Raw genomic sequence first — 18,478 nt, 5'->3', positions numbered from 1 at the left:
CCCGTTCATGAGTCAAGCCTAAATCAAATTGGTTGTCTGCTGTCAATATCGAGGCATGTGACAACAAAACGCTTTTGGCGTATCAAGTAGTAGTAAGTGTCCGCCCAGAAGATTACATTGGATCGAAGGTATTGAGGTGCGTATCATGTTTCATAGAGCATCACAAGTAAATGGCTGTCATTTTTTACACTGATATTATCTTCTAGGAGAACCATTAATTTGGAACTATCTGTTTTTTTGTATATTTCTTATCGACAGAAAAAGCCATGTGCGCCACCGAATTGAGATTTGAAAACAACAAAAAAAAAAAAAATAAAATAAAAAAAATAGCGGAAAACACTTGAAGCGCCCGCTTGAAGGCTATCAAATGTGCAGACACTTAAACACAACCACATGCATAACTTAACCAGTTAGCTGGTTTGCGCGACCTCCTTGATTAACGTGTACATAAGTTGCTTTGCAAAAGCTAACTGCACGAGTATGCGCCACAACTCGTCAATGATAAATAACTAATTAATAGATAAAATTTGGTCGGATATATATGAAGTAAAAATGATATTCCAAAATGACATTAAGTCTTATTAAAATACGCGTCGACTTTTCAGGTGGAAATGAACCGATTTTTCTTTTATTAAATTTTTATATTTTATTTTCTGAGATGTGTTGAATCTCAAAGTAATCAACTCCCATGTACTTTGAATGCGTTTTGTTAAACAAAACAAAAAAAAAAAACAATAAATAAGAAAGTGGTATTTGCAATATATTAGGGTGTGTCAAAAAATATCTTTCACGACAAGTAAGTATGCAGGAAACGCAAAGAGCTTTCTTATCTGTTCTTCATTTTGGGATCCTCCCGCTTTTGATAAATATTTGTTGTCGAATTTCAAATATATGAGAAACTTGTGTCGCGTTGAAAATGTCTGACGTGTTCTAGCAGTGGATGCCAAGTTTGCAGTTGCAAAGCGATTGGAACGCCATTACCGCTCAGATCGACGATTTTCTTTCAGGCTGCAATCTCCGCTCATATTTGACAGTTTCGAATACAGTCAAACCTGTTTTTGTGCGGTGGATAGGGACCGCAGAAAAAAAATCGCACCAAAAAAAAATATTCAAAAACTTCATAAATAGCTATAAGAAATAATTTTTCACAGCATATTAAAGAAAATTTTTTTTATGCGGTAGAGAGGGACCGCATAAAAAAAGTCTCACTTAGAAAATATGTCAAAGCTTTACGAAATAGCAAGAAAGTGCTTTCCAAACAAAATAAATAATTAAATTACACATTGAAACATTCAAAAAAAATTTTAATTCAATATGTACTACGATTATTCATTTTAAGGGAATACTTATGATTAAAAATAAAATAAAAATCATAAAAAACTATATCTAAATAGGGAATACAATTAATTTACCTTTAATCTCACTATAAAATTAATCCTGTCTTAATGGTTAAAAGGTCAGCAATTAACTAAAGTGATTAGATGGCGCAGTATGTACATATTGAAATTGGCTGATGCAATATATGCATAAGAACATTGAGCATGCCTAATGAAATAGGTTGATGCAATAGGTATGAAAATGGCTGTTGCAATGTGTACATACACACTGATAGCAAAAAAAAATGATGCCAACACAGTTCAGATTGACCTAACCTCTCGGCGAAATTCAATGTGTCGATGTTCATATACCGCACTAAAAAAAGAATCGCACAAAAAGAATCGCACAAAAAAAAAGCGCATAAAAAAAGACCGCACAAAAACAGGTTTGACTGTACTTACAATTTCACTTCAATGTCACTGCCACGTACTGTGTTACAAGCAGTCACAGCGTTGCTTCCTTCCGTCCCCCTAATATATATATATATATATATATGTATATATATTTGTGTTAAGCCTATTGCATATCTTTAATATAATTAATGATTAGCCAATGCCAAAATTATTATCTATTTGAATTGACTGAGGGGGTTGTTTGTCCGTACCTGCTATGCATTCTTGTGTTCAAACTTCTGGTTTGATTACATTAAGTGCATGGATATGCTTTGCTTTAAGGACGAACGCTATTGAAAATGAATTGGGTCGTACAACTACTATGACAACTTTTAGAAATAGGAACGAAAAAATTTTGATATATCAAATATATATTGAGCATTTGGATCGAATGGGATAACTTTTGAACCTTCTACTCATACAAAAGTTCTTCAAAAAAAAAAATAAAAAAAAATACCATTTATAAGCAAACAACGGGAATAAGATATAATTTTTGTGTTTGTGTGTAAGGAAGACGGGCGAAGTGGTCAGTGGTTATTCAGCTGTAAACTTTTAACTTTTTATTATTAATATTCCAATGTCGAGAATTTCTCAATTTGTGCTGTAGGACTGACTGCACGAAAATATGATTTAAAACATGTCCGCTGCGTGACATGTAAATAATACTTACGTAATTTGGTAAACCAGTGCATATGGCACTGTTCAATTCCTTCGTCAATTTTATTTCTCAACACCTATACACCGAGCCTATAATTTTTACCGTAAAGTCCTGCTTGCAATCCGCACCTATATAACTTTTTTCGCTCTCGTCTTTTCAATTAGTGTGTTTTCGCAGCCATTCATTAATGGCCTTTAAATGTATTTCAAGACATTTATACCAATTCTCAGTAGTTGTTATTGTGATTGTATAGGAATCTCTAATTCGGGTGTGCCAATTGCTACACAAAAAAAAAAAGAATAAAAAATAAAAAATGGTGAATGATGCACTAACAAAAAAAAGCCATTAATGCCAGGGAAGGAACAATAAATTTATAATCGCCAACGCTACAGCGCTAGCAAGTTGTAGAGGAAGAGTCTTTAACGAATTAACATATTCAGGTTATTGTTAATTCAATTCAATTGTGAGAAAAAACAAAAACCGGCAAAATATGCTTATGATATATGAAACACAAACACACACACACACATCAGGTTACAGTAAAATAAAAAATGATATATGAATATTCTTCTTCTTATTTATTGCCAAGAAATCTATGACAAACCATGACCAATAAGCTTTAATATCCAGAATATGTTAAAGCCTTAAAAAAAAAGAAAAAACGAGAAAATTAAATTCAGTCGGGAACGAATCTTTTATACCCATCAGCAAAAGAAGACAAAAGAAGTAAAAGAACAAGATTTTCATGCTCTAGAATGTGGAGCGGGCCCAGTGGGTTTCTTCGATTTTCAAAATAAAAGTTTTTGTCCTACAGGCATGTGGGCGTTGTAGGCGTGTCATTTGAAAAGTTTTGGTCAATCCCAAATTCTTTTGCAAATTTTCAGGCGATATCTTCATTTTCGCTAACGGGAGACTGTGTACCACAAAGAACTACCCGATCGCGTAAACAGACAGATGGACAGACGAAGAGGCGGACATGGTTAACTGTATTTCAAATTTGAAACTGGCCAAGAATTTGTATACTTTATGGGAACTTTGAAGCTTATTTCTACGAGTTCTAAAGGTATTGACAAAAATAATTAAATTTTGATACACTATAATATTGGGCAGGCGTGGTCAATTTTGTTCACTCTTGTACGCAAATGCTACAACATCCCTCATACAATATGCGTTCGAATGTTTGTACATTTATTTTCCATAGTTTATGAGCAATGAGCATAAAATCAATTTTTCATTCTTTTTGAAAAACAGAGTTATGCTAAGTTCACGTGATGCTTGGGCGTGTCCTTCAACCAATTTGGTTCATTTTCAATACCAACATGCCTGCAAGAACTTCCATTGTTTCTGCCAAATTTGAAGTCGATAACTTAATCTTTACGGTCAGGAGAATGTTGACCACAGACATTATATAGGCGGAAAGACGGACAGACGCTACCACACAGACTTGCTTAAATCGATTTAGGATTTGGTGCTGATCAAGAATATATATATATATATATATATATATATACTTTGTGGGATCTCTGATGTTTTCTTCTGGGCGTTACAAACTTTCTGACTTCCTCATCTTTCGGTGATGAGTATAAAATCATATACATAGTTTATTGAGGAACTCTTCAAAAATATGGATTGTGCGGTAAGCAAAAAAGAGATAGCAGCAATGTTAAAAGAAGTCTTCAACATTTTATTAATATTTTTAATGAATCAAATTTTGTTAAATTAATCGATAAGCGGCCTTCCGTTTTAAGGCGAAGTATTCTGAAGATGTCAAGAGAAGAATGTTTGTCCTTTATTGTTATAACCTACATCTACGTTTGTGGTACAGCGTATGTAACGCGCAGAAAAACTTAAGATAAACTCACCTTTTATTATATCGGTCGAATCAGAATCATAATATGAATTGATCTAAGCCCGTCTGTCCGTCTGTCCGTCTGATATAAGTTTGTGTTCAAGCTATAGATCGCAATTTATATATTGATGAAATCTGGTACAGTTACGTGTTTAAGTCGCGGACGGACGCTATTAAAAACGTTTTAGATCGGTGCACTTTTTCGACCACTCCCCTTATAACGCCCTATTGCAATTTTCAAAATTTCTCGACTAAAGGGGTTAAGCAATGCTATTTCCGCACACTAAATTGCTGCGAAAACTTTCGACCGGTTGGGCGAGCTTTTTGAACCCTTTCTTATATAACCCTTTCCTATGAAAATTTAATTAAGAAAAACACCTGTGTACCTTTTGAAGTGTCTTTACCGAAAGCAGCGAATACTTGTACTAGTCGGTGTAGTAGATGTACGGTATGTAATAGTCGGCGTTAACCGAATATAATGTTCTTACTTGTTATTTTGAGTGATAACGCTAAGACTGAAACCGCCTACATGTGGAATTTATTACGGAATAAAAAAGCTCAAGGAAACCAAAAAAAAAAAAAAAAAAATGAAAGCTTCATGCAAAGCGATAATCTAAACTGATTTTACAGTAATTAAACTCGCGGCCTTCTAACCCGTTCAAGCAACGTATTAATGAGTTAGTAGGATCTATCACAGCCGTTATTCCATTTAGCTATGTCTTCTTACCATTCAATTATCATTTCAGCTCTCTCGGAGATAGCACAAAATGCCTGAGCGATCTATATATATACATATATATATATACTTTCAAATTTCACTTGACTGTTTGAGAAAGAGGCCAAACCAAAGTTCGAGGTTTAACAAAGCTTCACGCCGTAGTTGAGGGAGTAAAGAAGAGGAAGAATAAAAGATAAATTTCTTGGCAAGTGAAGGTCGGAGCTATGGAGCGACTTCAGTATTTATACAAAAGCTTCAGTCACTTCAAGCCGGATTATTTAAATGTGGTTTTAACGAAGCAGGCGCGATTCCGAGCGTGATGATCCCGCATATATATGTGTCTTTTATATGTAGGTTAAGCGGTTAACCGTATCCTTCTAAAGAAGATATAAAATATACATATTTTGTGAGAAATCATAGAGATCCCCAGAGATTTGGATCCTAGTCTGAGTTAACCCTAAGTTAGCTATAGATTAACTATAAAATATTGAAATAGATAGATGAAGAAGTAATTCAGTGGATTTGGTATTGCCAATTATTCGAATCGGGTTTTTCGGCTTACGCTGTCTGTCTTTTTTACAATTACTATTTTCCCCTTCTTGATCACAACATATCGAGACAAGAAATCTCTCTCTTCCTCCGTTCCGTTCCGTTCCGTTCCGCAACGCCAAGCAGGGCAATATGATAATGGCTTTGACGGAGATCCGGTGCTTGAGGTTGGGTATTTTTATGTTTACATCGATTTGCAAGCTCCATGTTAGTTTCAACTAATAGTTGACCTCTTGCTACAAATATGAATATGAATATAATTTTTTTTTACTAATTTCTTTTGCTAGGCCACAAAAAATCATCTAATTTTTTTTTTTTTTTTTTAATTTGCATAACAGAGAAAAAACATATGCCGATATATATATATATATATATATATATATATATACATATATGTATATATATGTAGGGCTTTTTGAGCCTTTTTAAATTGCTTTCGATAACATATCATCATCAACAGTTTTAACACTCAACTATTAAAACGAGCTTTATTTGCACTTAATCGTTCATAAAAAAGCCCATATTTTTTTTTTATTTATTTTTTTTGTGTATTTTTCCTTTTGATATTAATTAATTGGCCTCGCGTGTGAGAATATATACAAAATGAATATGTAAAGTGCATAAGCACTTAGTGTTGGCTTTAAAGTAAGAATGAATACGTAAGTGTTATGCCTGAGAGAGTTCTTATGAATACTTATGCTTGTGTATACATAATATATGTGAATTCGTAATAATACTTGTATACCTAAAAGTATTTACATATCTTGCATGCTTACATACAACAATATTACAATTGTAGGTCTATTCATTTCATTCATATATCAATAAATTTTCTTTTATTTTACATATATGATTAAGTAATGAGTAAACATTTATAATGCTTACCGATCGTTATAAATGAAAATACAATGTGCAAATTTAATTACCCAATGCATTCAAAATCTGCTCATGCATGTACGCCCAAGTTTTATACAATGACTACATCAAGTGTACCTTACGGCCATTTTTATAATTTGCACGTTTAGCCAGTTGATTGCATTTCAAATAAAAAAATGAAAACACAAAACAAAAAAGGAGAAATGCGACAATCATATTCTCTCAATGGCCGAGCCAGGTTAGATACGAAGCGTTTAGTCGAGGTGTCCTAAAATCAAACCTTTCGTCATCTTTTGGCCGTTCATCCTCATCAGCGAGGGGTGTGGGGAGGAAATCGATTAAGTGAAATCTATGTATTTGGAAAATCCTTACCTCACCTTAATGGAGAGAGTGCATGACACAATTTTCATAAGCCTGCGTAAGAGCATCGAATGCGCTGCAGTCGCTTTCTTTTCCTGAGGAGAAGTTTTTTTTTCAAAGGGATATATTTTTTCTGCTTTCGTTAGTTAAAAGTCCGACTCCGAGCACCGCGTTCGAAGAAGACGTCCCCATGGTATTCTCACTTTTTTCCAAAGCCCAACGCACTTGACTGAAAGATTCTGAAGAGTGAAAATAAAAAACAATTCATTGTTAAGCGTCTTATATACGCCATGATGCCATGATTAATCGCAAAATTCGTTGATTCCATTCTGGCAGTTAGCGGTAGATAATAAAGCGTTCACTCCATTTAGAATACAACTTGGATTGGTAGATTGAGAGATATAAACATTGGCGAAACACCCGCGACGCGCGGAAACGAGATCAAAAACAGCTTTCAAAAACAGCTTTGCTGATACCATAGGCTATTTTAAGCTATTACCCGTACCTGTTATAGCGAATTTTGTTAACTTCATATTGTGTCGCTAAGAACAAATTGACATTACTTGGACGTATTTTTCAGATCAAATCCCAAGATAGACGGCAGAGTTTTCTTTTCTCTCGGTTCTCAGAAGGCACACCTAAACATGATAGACTATGCGATCATTTACTTGCGAAACTACCATCTACTAGCGAAGCATCTATCTCTACTTATGCTAATTATTAAGTAAAATTTCCCGCTACGGGTAGAGGTATATGCATCTCTGTGCATCTATGCCTTTGAAGTGAAAAGAAATCGTGTTGAAAGTATGTGTTCCAGGAAAGAAAAAGTAAAAAAAAAAATATATTGACTCCTTTCTCCTCTCTCTCTCACTCTCTCTCTCTGTCTCTCATTTACTAAGCTTAACAAATTAATATTACCATGTGGACCGTGAATGGTTGTTAATGTCTATTCTATGTGTTTAGTCCCGAGATTTATTTCTTCATTCTAAATAAGTTATAATAATAGTAATAATATTCTGTATAGATATTAAAGTTAACTGTAGGTTAAATGTTAGCTTTCTACAAATCGGAAATTTTTACAACAATTTCTTTATGCTCTATGATCAGTGTGTTTTATTGCTTGGCAGTATCGATATTTATATCTTGAAATTTCGCTTATTAGTCAATAGAAGGGAGTTTCTTTTTCAATCAACTTTCAGCCCATAAAAATTTAATAGTTCTTCTTTAATATGTCATCATTTCTTCGTTACGCAAGCAAGAAATCTAGAAAAGAAGATTAATTGAGTTGAATAATAAATTCAATTATTTTGATTACATTACGCATTGGATTCTTTATGTGAAATATTCTTCTCTTCATTATTGCACTTTTATTACGAGGCATACGCAAATGTATGTAACATATTTGTAGGCAGTGTACAGAGATGTGGATTGCGTTTGCAATATCTGCAGTTGATTAAAGTGGTGTTAAGCATACGATATACGATATACATGAGAGCGATTTAATTGTTATCCGTAAGTAGAATTGTTGTAAAATTTTATCGCTATCACATCCGTTAATGAAAGATGTGCGAATTGTACCGTTCCGTTTGAAACAGTCGGAGATAGGGAGGGAAAACTTTTTGATTTACATAAACCTTTCATTAACGTAACAGCAACGGCATTATAGCAATGTCCTAAGCTATAAGACAGTCAGTCGTAAGCATTTTTGTCTTGGTTTGTTTTTACGATTTAACAAATGCTTTTCCAGCTATGGTACCGAGTATATTAGGATTTATGCGGATGTATGTAACACCTAGAAGTACTTAAGAAAGAATTACATTTTTTTATACTGATTGAAGCTTGTCTGCCCTTGTCTGTCTGATGTCTGTCCCTGTATTTTTGTGTTTATGCTTTTTGATTGAATCTGGTGGTACGTTGACGTATTTTGATCCAATAAAAGCTGACTCTGTCTCATGTTTAAGTTCAACAAACTTAATGAGAAACAAATTTGCAACATTTAAAATTCCTCGACAAAGGAATACGATTTCGGCGTATTTGGATCAGATGGGGCACTTTTTTTGACTTTCCTGACATACAACTGGTCCCACGAGAAATATATACATATTCGTGTAGGCAAAAGGCCTGATCTTGAATATTCACGATGAACGTCGCGTCCTGATAGTAACCTTAACGGATTTGGTTCATATACGTCTATTTTTCGGACCCGGTTTAATTTTTAATAAAAGTTGGTTGGTTCATAGTAGCAAATTGACATAAAAATTGACTGTGGTAAATTTGGATTGCATGGGTCTTCTGTTTACATCCCGCCACATATAGGGGTTTCCGTGAAAGGAAGCTCTCCTATAGCGACAAAGTCGCTTCTACTTATTTTATGACGAAAACATTTGGAAAATAATAATAATTTTAATAAGTAAATTAAGTTTGGTAAATTTGGATGATGTCAGAGGATGTGTGAGGTGTGGTCACTCTCCAATATGAAGATTTTTATGAAAATTTGCATCAAAATTGTGCATCATTTTTGGTGTGTTATCGTGAAAATTGATTAATTAGTTAGCCAAAGCGGGTTACGGTATTGAACAGTCAGTCATGCCCGACTATAGTGTTTTTACTTGCTTATAACAAAATTAATATTGGAGAGTTTTATTGCGACTTCTTGTTCCGGAATGCCACACTTGATACATTCGGCAAACTTATAAAAAACTATTATCAGGAAAGACGTTGTTTTCTGTTACGATTAGCGAATGACCGGTCATAACGCCACAATAGGGCTGTATATTCGCATTTATCGTTACTTTGTATTACATGTATGTTCCATTTGGAATATCATCCAGTAATATGTGGTTTGAAAGCGCATTTGTTGTTTGACAATCATTTCGCTGAGTTGGATTCCGATGAGTTTTACGCTATACACGGGGACTACAGTGAAATTTTGATAGAGATGGCAGAATCTGTAATCGCTAATTCAAGCTCACCAACTAGTAGTGGGAATGACCGTCGAATTATGATTAGAGAGATAGCAGAGGCGGCACAACTTAACTTGTACGTGTTTTTCACGTAGAGCAAAAACCGTGTGTCAACAATGAAAAAGTTGCATGAATGGAAAGTTCGAACAACTTTTCGAACACTTAACCAACACTAGTATCATCTATTAGTTAACACTTATTGTAAATATTAATAGTAAGGAACATTGGTGGTAAAGTACTCTTATAATCGATCGAATCAGTAGACCTTAGAGCCGACCTTACAAAACATATACTGATCGACGTTAGTTTCTGAGTTGATTTAAGTTGATCGTGTCCAGTTGGAATTTGCAAAAAGCAAAACTTTCTCAGCAAATCTCTTATACTCACCTCTGGAAAGGCCAAAAAAGTATAGTAAACTTACTCGAATAATTTATTGACACTTAACAGTGTACTACCAGGAGCGCTATTCGTATTTTTAGTGTAATATAAATAGAAACATGTCTTTACTATTTTTCTTTGTGATCTACACACTTTTGCATAGGTTTGGACCATTTGTCGTAGCATTTCTCCGCAACCTCCTAACATACCTTCAAGATAGGGTTTTCGAACACATCCGCGATTTCTTCTTCCGACGAAGATCGCTATCTATGCGATTTATTCGTGACGTTGGATACCAAATAACGGGTGCACGGCGGATGACTGATTAATTCAGTTTCTTCAGTGTTGAAATAATAAGTCGTTAGAAGGGATGTGTAACGGCAGAGCATTATCAATTAATGAGCATGACCTAACGGCGTTTGTTTCTTTTTATTTACTTTTTTTATTTTACCAAATTCAAATGGATCGTTTAACGTCCCTCTAAAGACGCTGTTGTTACATCGGCTGTTGATCGATCGGCTTTTTAAAGTGCGAGTGCACCTTTTGCTGGGTTTGCTTCATCTTGCTTCATCTCCAACAGATTCGACTGCCGTTTACTTTGCAGTTCAGCCGTCTCCAGATCTTTGGTTTGTGATCAGGTACTCCCATCTGAACATGTTTTTAACATTTTTGTAAAATTATATGGGATCCAGAACGAAAAATCCTTTTGCGCCCCTGAATGACAATGCAAGACAGTTGAATGTTCATGTTAGTGGAACTAATATCTGACTCACTGTCTCACTATTACACCATATTACATGTCGATTTTTCATTACCAGTGTTTACGTAGTACCAATATTTTCGGGCGTGACAATTAATTTTGAATGAGCTCTCAGTTTTTTACTGGTTAGCGACATGACGGCAGACATGACTTAACTTAACTAATATCGGCGTTTCGTAATGTCAAGAGATGGGATTTCATCGTTAAATGTGAAAGTAAACAGTAAGTCCATGCACCCTTTTCTGGACAGTGCAATTTGAACGTGGTAAAACATCATGGCACAAAAACGTTCACGAGTTGATTCCATTTTTTCAATCGAACGTCAAGTCAATGTAAACATAAATACAAATCGCGCTGAGATAACAAAACGTTCTCACGATGATTTTCGTCAAAAATGTTAAGCTCTGCAACGGCATCTAGCGACACTTAGTGTTGCCAAGGCTAAGAATGTAAATAGTGATCTACGTATGTCATTTTTATATATTGAGCTGAGGAGATGGACATCTGCGCTGTCCTTTAAGGTGAAGATCATTTATGAATTTATTTTCGACTAGTTTGGGTGAAAATTTTGGGAAAGTTATTAATACAAAGTTAAAGTTTTAATCTCATATTTGTTATTATAATCGCTTTAGGTTAATTATGAGCACTTAAGGTAAATATGTAAAAATTACAAATCATTGCTTAACAAGACTTAAGACGGACTCGCATCGGATTTTTTGCTTTATCGTAAACTCAATTCACTTACAGACGCAGATAAAATGATATATATTTTCTCATAAGTATTATCATGACATTTATCAATATGTAGTGCATAATAAAATTATTGACTTCGCGTATAGAATAAGAAAACCAGTTAAGAAAAGGTGTCAGACATAAAATTTCTGGTTATGTATATAAAAATTAATGAAAAAATCCACAAAAAAATGTAGTTGTTGTGTATGCATGTACGTTGTTCGCTTATAACGCATATTATGAGATTTTTGAAGGTGGAAAACCTGTATGTCTTACATATGGAAATATTGTCAAATCATGTCCAAATATTATCCGCTTGTCATAAATTTGTTTTTTTTTTTTTTTTGCTCTTACATATCTATAATTGATGATAGTGATTACTGTTTATTGTGTACGTTTCCAGTGAAATGGGTCGTGGCAGCATGTATATATGTATATATGTGCATTCATATATTCATATTCGCATAGAACACATGTATGTGTGCAAAGGAATTGTTAAAAAGAGAATATGTTTAAAATGTTTATATATATATATATCTTTAATGTGAATGTAAAATTATAATTGTGTGAAAACAATTATTAAATGAAAAACACGTTTATTAAAATTCATAATTGAAATTGGAATTGTCATGCAATGCATTGTTCAAGTAAATGCAAACGAAATGAGAAAATATGCATTTTTTCATTATCAAATTTCATTACGCATAAGATTATTGAGAATGTTATAGAAATTGCTATTATTGCGCGTTCTAACATAAACATAGACGAAATTTTCACTATTTTTCATTATTTGCAAAAAAAAAAAATAATTGGGAAAAATGCAAACAAGAAAAAAGAAAACTTATTTATTAAATGAATTCAAACGTTCTTAGGACATCGATAGAGGTAAGAAATTTAACAATAGCCGACAATTCGAACTTCTATGCATTCTTCCGTCTTTAAAAGGGCGAAATCACGTTATCATGAAATGTGTGTAGATATTGAATATTTGTAATTTCTTAGGTCGAAAATCGTACAAAGTTGCAAGTAATGAATCTACTAAAAGTTTCCGCTGCTCTAAAAGCAATAATTTCCAAGAGGCTTAATATATTTCAACCAGAACTTTGCCAACTTAGATTGTTATCCTTGTATTGAAATTCCAACCAATTATTATTATTAAATAAATAATTAATTCTCAAATTAAAGTCAAATTATAAAGACAATTAGTGCGTCAAAATTCTTATGTATCCTACACCATTTGCGGTGCACAGTATATTAAGTTAGTGAGGACGTATGTAATATAGAGTAGATCTTAAGGTAGACCTATTTCATAATCTGAATTGATCTAACCCTGTCTGTCCGTTTGTCCGTTCTATTTCTGTTTAAAGCACAGGCCGCGATTTTTGCGATATTTCGATGAAATTTGGTACACTGATGTATTTTGGCCCAAGGACTAACGCTAATGAATATCAGTCGGATCGGTCCATTTTCTCGATCACTCCCCAAATAACGCCCTATTCTGTAATGTCGCCATACGAAAAAAAATTGTAATTTTCAAAATTTTTTGAGAAAAAATGGAGGTCACGTGTTCCGACCAAGGGGCGAACGCTATTGAAAATTGCTCAGGTCGGTCTTCTTTTCCAATCACTCTCCATACAGCACCCTATTCTGAAAATTTCTCGGCAAAAGTGACTAAGCAGTAGTATTTGGGCATTCTAAATTGGTACGAAAACTTTGGACTAGCTAGAGCAATTTTTGAATACCGTCTCATATAACGAAAACTGAAGTTCATACGACAAGAAGGTATAATATTCAATGGTTCATAATGGAAATTATATCATAATAGTAAGTTAACGTAAAAATATGAACTGTACCAAATTTGGACCATCTCGGCCTTGTTTTTTTTGATCCTATCCTAATAAAGATTTTCACGAATATTGATGCAGGATGTAGAGCAGGAAAGTCTCAGTTTTAATATGTGGTGATCGAAATTGACGCATAATATTATAGTAATTTCATACAAAAATGAACTCTGCAAAATTCGAACCATCTACGCCTATTTTTGGATCCTGTCCTACATTATGTTGCGTTTTGCGCCCGCTTCGCCCTAAATATGCACATGAAAAACATGCCTTTATGTAGAAAGAAACATGACATAACTTCTGTGTTGTATAATAAAAATAAGAAGTGTGTCAGATAATGTGTACGTGTAGGGTATTTATTGGCCGTCCTTGCCTTAATTACTTGTTATATATTATTTCATGCATATACGTAGGTAATGCCATAGTCAGTCACATGGCCTCTACACATATTCTTCGTTCTGCAAATAGTTTCAAAACCTTTACCCAGTAATAATTTTGCTGTTATTTTTATAACCATCGCCGCATTTATGAACGAATGCAGATTTATTTTATATCCCCTTTTTTGTTTTCTCCTTTATACGTATATTATTAAATTCTATAACCTTTAACCGGCACTTATGCAAATAACTGTGACTGCAATTTGTACGTGAAGTTTCTTATATTCTCCCTTTTCAATATAGGGATTTGTTAAATATTCTGCAGACATAAATCTATAAACGAAAAGAATTATTCGCTAGTATTGATCTATGGCTTTTTTATTGAATGTAAGTTTTCCTATTTTATATTCTCTCTTAAATCCATGAAAAATATTTACTTTGAAAAGAAATAACAAAGGGATTATACGAGTTTACTTGTTTGTGGGACCGGCGGCGGGGGTCGGTAAGAGTAGTCGTAAAAGCTTAGGTGCCATAAGCTATATAAAATTATTAAAGCCATTTGGGTAAGGTTAACTTAAATTTAGTTTTTATTACATTTCTATCCATACATATCGTATATTATGAAGAGTTTGGATAAGTGATACGTCGAACTTGATGGTTATTGAGATATGTAAAATGGTTGACTTGCGTTTATGATGAGGGCGATATTCAAGCTCAAGAAGTACAAAACAGGATAAGGTAAGTACAAGAATAGTCTCAGAATTACTCGAGCGGATAAAGAGAAGGAAAACAAAAAATATTAGGAAAAAATATCATTATATTGTTACGAAATTCGCTTTTCTCGGATACGGTTCGTAAGGGAAATACAAACTTGCACGTTTTCACTACCAGACTTATTCTTATTTACAATCAATTTCTTTAAGGTTAGGATTATCTATATTTTACTTTGGCAATACTCCCGACTTCTCAACTCCAATATTCTTTTTCGACACAAATGTTCTTGTCCGACTGATTCTGCGTTCCGCAAATATTCTGTATATATGTACAGATTCACAAGCATAATACTATTACCTAAGTTTATGGCTTCATTCTCTTGTTGATCCATTTTTCCACTATTCTTTTCCCTCGGCCGGCAGCTGCATGACGTGCCGCGAATGTGCCCTTGGCTTTTCCCAATATTTTTAGCTGTTGAATAGTTTCGAGACCGCCAGACTTTCTAATGAAAACTTCCGTCCTCCTCAATGCAGTCATCAACAGCAGGCTTTCTCCTCGCATTGTTTGAAGTTTTCCTTTTTCAAGTTTGCGTATCGTTTTGATTTTGTATCAATTTTGGAATATGATAAGAAAGCGCTCCGATATCAATTTTTTTGTATAATAAAGTTTTTAAGTAAGCGGAGAAAAAAGCGGAGAATACGGCTGTAAGTCTGCAGAATAGAGGTAAGGTAATCTTTCAAACTTTAGTTCTTTCGACTGTGGAAATTACTGCGATGCAGATTCTTCATGAATCAACACTTCCTTACATTGATCCTACGAGCAAATTGTTTTTCTTTGGTGACGACACTCCACTTTGTGGGTTTTTTTTTTCGATTCAGTGAGCATTTTATGATCTTGTCAACAAATGCAGCTGTTCTGGCTTTTGGAATCGATTGTTTTTTCATTTCACTGCATTGGATGTTCTTTTATTTTAGGTGTTAAGCGATGGTTCCATGTTTCATCTATATTTAAGAATCGAAGGAAAAACTCGGCTCTATTGCTGTGACACAGCGCGTCTCAAAGAAGGATCAAGATTAGCTATAATATTACGTGAACCGCGACGTTTCAAATAAAAGTATGGTATTACGTAGTAATGGCTGTGTTTTTCACATTTCCATGATTCACTAAGGCTACACTACACTATTAATGCCTGTGAAAGAAGCAAGATTCATCTGTATATTAATACGAATGGTCTTCCTTCTAATGGTAATCTTTCTAATTACAATAAGTATAGTCTCCAACGATTTGTCACAGACAATGGGGGGATTATTGAGTGTGAGTATAAATATTCCGAAGGAAAAATAGACTATGAAATGTTTGACTACGAAGGCAACTAGGAAGGCTTTTCGCACGCTATTACAAATGATGCAAAGCAATAACGACTTTCAGGGAAAAGTGAACGATTTCGATATCTTTTGAAGTCTTGATAAAGAAGAATAGGCTAGAAAGAGAGCCCCAAAATTGCAACGACAGAAATTTCATTTGGGAATTTTAATAGAAAAGTACAAATATTGCTAAAGAAAAATTAGCGAAAATACGTACAAACAGCCTATAAACCCCTTTACAAAAATCATTGAATGGGGTCATAAAATGTGTGCATGAAATAATGTTAAATGGATGCAGGCTATAAGTGGATAAGCAAAATTGTAACGATTTTCAACGGGCAACAATCAGTTGGGTCTTTGGATTTGAACGAAACACTTTGCTGCTGAAATATTGAAAAACTTTGGTTATTGGAAATAAAAATTTAAAAAAAAGTAAGCAAGAGTTTGGTCTCAGTAACGCATAGAAAATTTTTAAAAATTGTTTCTATCTTTGTTTTCATCGCTAATGAATTTCAACTGAATCCATGTTTTTTTGCAACTCTTTCAAAGCAATACAAGTGAAACATCAAAAAATCGCTATCTTTTCTATTTATACCCATCATCGAAGAATGAAGGGTATATTCACTTCGTTCAAACGTTTGCAGTGGCTAGAAGGAAGCTTCAGAGATACCGAAATGTGTAATCATTCTTAATCGGAATGAAGTTCTGAATCGATCTAGATAAGTGCATTTGTTCGCCTGTGTAATGTCTGTTGTAAACATTCTATTGGTTTCAAATTTGGCAAAAGCATTTCCGCAGTTTAGCATTGGACTCCCGAAAGACACGCGAAGACAATATTGTAACGTCATGTACCGTGCATCAACTCTTTTTGAGTTTAAGTTCGTACCACTGAGTTGTGATTTTCAGGATAGCATAAGCTTTATATACAAATCTCAAGAAAATCTATTTACAAATTAATTATACGAACTTTCACTTACAACGTCTTGGTACTCGTACTGGTCATGTCCGCATATATTCTGCTTATAAACCTTTTTACAAACAAGTTACCAGTACGTAACTTTATCGTGATATTTCTGTATTAACGCCCTTTCCCCTGAAATGTTCTGCTAATTGTTGTTATCCTCTTCGACCATCCATGAATGTGTATTTGGTTTTGCGATTTTTTGAAATTTGGTTTCTTAGAAAATCGATTAGTTTTCATGTAACTTCAAATCATCAAATGTGAGATTTTCGTAGCAATATTCACTTTATACAATATTTTCTTGCCTCGATGTCTCGTTGGCTTTAATTGTCATCAGCTGATAAAGTATTGATGGCAATGATGATGGTATTTAGAATACATTTGTTATCGATAAGTCGGCAGTGATGGTATATATAGAATTTATGATAACTACAATCTCTACCATAAAACAAAAAGAGAGAGATGGAGAGAAGAAAAAGCAAAACAAAATAAATAAAATTTTTAACATAAATGCATGCACATGTATTTATGTATTTACTGTCCCGCCAAAGGAATTAACTTACATATTGATGATACAAGCAAGCCAAACAAAATAATCTATTTTTCGCAGAGGCAAATCAATATATAGATAACTTAATAATGTGTATTGCATTCAGCGAATTCAAAACATAAATTTTATTCTTATCACATTGAATTTTTGCTGTTAACTGTTCGTCACGAAGTTGAAGTTAAAATAATCAACAGTATGTAACAAGTGTATATAAAGGACGACAAGAGCAACAAGGTTACGTCGAAACGATTGTAACACGTGGAACCACCTGTGTGCCTAAATTGCATGTCTTGTAAATGCTTGCTAGTGTGCCTCCTTGCTTTCAAACCAAACACATCGACTAGCAGGCACCTACCCTAAGTTAAGCTCATCAAGAAAAATAATATAAAAAAAAAAATCTACTTTGAAATAATGTTCAATTGTATCCGATTTCAAATTATTCAAATTTCAAATTTTTCTCTTATATATATTTATATAGGGATTTAAACTATTGATTAGCCTAACATTTTATATTATATCGGTTTCTTTGGCCAATTGTTTGTTGCTGTTATTCGTAAAAGGGGATAAAATTTGAAATTAAAAGGCAATACCATGAACCCAAATCTATTTACTTGGAAATCCTTAATTTTGCAAATTGACTTTGTTTGCAGATAAGATTATATCTACAAAGGTAAGGGAAAAGGAAAAAAAAAGATCGAAATTTTCAACTTACTCTTTTATCAGAATTTGATATAAAAAATATAACCAAAAAAATACAGAACTAAAATCAAAGTGAATTTAATACCATTTTAAGTAAGATTCCCTAAGAAATTTTCCACAAATTTTTTACAATCCAAATGTAAACCAAATGTTTTTAGGGTCTCAACGGATTTTCATCCTCATTCTCTCAGTTCAACTAACGAGATATTTGTAGTAAATTTTTGGTTTTAAAGTTAACACAAGTTGTAGAAATATGTTTAATTTTTACGGTTTGTTATGATTTAACGGAAATCTGAATGTCACAATTTACGCGATAATTGAAGCAGCTTTCGTCCCGATTAAGTTAAATTTGAAGTAAGT

This window comes from Glossina fuscipes, unplaced genomic scaffold (genome assembly GCF_014805625.2).
Source record: "Glossina fuscipes isolate IAEA_lab_2018 unplaced genomic scaffold, Yale_Gfus_2 1, whole genome shotgun sequence".
NCBI classification, from domain to species: Eukaryota; Metazoa; Arthropoda; class Insecta; order Diptera; family Glossinidae; genus Glossina; species Glossina fuscipes.
The sequence above is the reverse complement of the archived record's forward strand: the minus strand, read 5'-3'. Positions refer to the sequence as shown.